The 1,488-nt window shown below is 44.2% G+C and overlaps 1 long non-coding RNA gene across 1 annotated transcript; it reads left to right on the forward strand.

Moving 5' to 3' along the window:
- The first annotated feature begins 270 nt into the window (after positions 1–270).
- Positions 271–638, forward strand: LOC122039749. The gene is made up of 3 exons (XR_006128361.1): positions 271–343; positions 463–527; positions 605–638. It is a non-coding gene; the product is annotated as an uncharacterized LOC122039749 (long non-coding RNA).
- The last annotated feature ends 850 nt before the right edge of the window (positions 639–1,488 follow it).

The raw sequence follows: 1,488 nt of genomic DNA on the forward strand, positions 1-1,488 counted from the left end.
CCGGCGCCGGCCCGGCGGTTCCCTCCTCTCCCGAGTTTTTTTTCCCTCTCCCTCTCACGGCGTGGAGCGCCTCTCTTCACTGCCCATCTCCACTGCCGCCAGCCGACGTGGATCACCGATCCTAGTGCCCACAGCCCTAGCGCCGGCCACGCCGTGCCCTAGCCGAGCCCTGCCGACGCCGTGCCCTAGCTTGAAGCCGACGACTACGGTTTGATCTCTCCGGCGATCATTTTTGGTTGCTGTCCTTGCTATTTCCTAGCGCCGGCAGCTGGCGCACCAGGTGCCCTAGCACCCTCTGTGTATCACAGCGACGCCACCTTTTGCCCTAGCAGTGATCCTTAAGGTAGGCGATCTAACTTGCTGTGGAATTAGGAATCGTGTAATTGATTTCCTTGTGATCTTCTTACTGTTTTGGACCGAGAGGAGAATCTCAGATCAGTTCTGATTGTGTTTCCAGATCAGAGCTTGGATATTCTTCTCTGTTCTTGGTCATCCCTTCCTTGAGGTGCATTTAGGTCACGGTTGAGGTAAATCGAAATTCGGATAATAGTGCATTTCAGGGATAATTTGGCTAATTATGGATGTTGGTATTGAGATGATGAAGGAACAATGAACTCTTTCTTCACAGGTCACAGGGGAGTGTTTTGCCGCCCCTCTCCGATCTCCCTTGCGCCAACACTGTGCCCTAGTTCATCACTGCCGACCCACTCTGCATTTGATTCCTTGTTGTGCTGCCATCACCGGACAAGAGGAGGTTAGGTAAGGATTTTTGGTTAACTTCAATAGCAATCTGGATGTAGGAAAAATTATGGTTAAGATGTCTAACTGGTTGGTATTGTGGATTGGATTATTTTGTTGATCGGTGAGTTTCTTTCTTGATTGTTTAGTGCAAGTGGATTTCCAGCCACTCACCTTGTTCCAGCAGCAAACACACTTCTTGATTAAGGATCAATCACGGCTGTAAATTGAGGTAAGGGTAGGAATTTGATACGTTTTGTAGTTAACTGTTTATGTGTTAAGAGAATTAGGTTCGGATTTAATCTAATGGGTGGATTGTGGATTTAGTCACTAACCCTAATTAACTATTAGATTTAAGAAAGTAAATTGAGGATATGTGATTAGGGTTTTACCCTAAATTAGTCCTAGCGATTTTATTTAGCTGTTCTTATGATAAGTGTAGCTAAATAAAAATATTTATTGTTTGACACAGGACTTTGACGTGAGACGAGTATCTCGGAGTCAAATTTGGACCTTTTCGATTGGAGGCGGGTACTTTTGACTTATGTCATTTGATATACATAGTAGTGAATTTAACAAGTTGCATTAATTATGTCCTTTATTTGTTTCGGTTAGTCACTACCCAATATATGATACATGATTGATTGATTGCTTGATTGCTTGATTTGCATCCCATGTATACTTTATTTGTTTATACATGCTTATAGGGGGTAGTGATATACCATGCTTCACCATGTTCAGGACCTATGT

This window comes from Zingiber officinale, chromosome 2A (assembly GCF_018446385.1).
Source record: "Zingiber officinale cultivar Zhangliang chromosome 2A, Zo_v1.1, whole genome shotgun sequence".
NCBI classification, from domain to species: domain Eukaryota; kingdom Viridiplantae; phylum Streptophyta; class Magnoliopsida; order Zingiberales; family Zingiberaceae; genus Zingiber; species Zingiber officinale.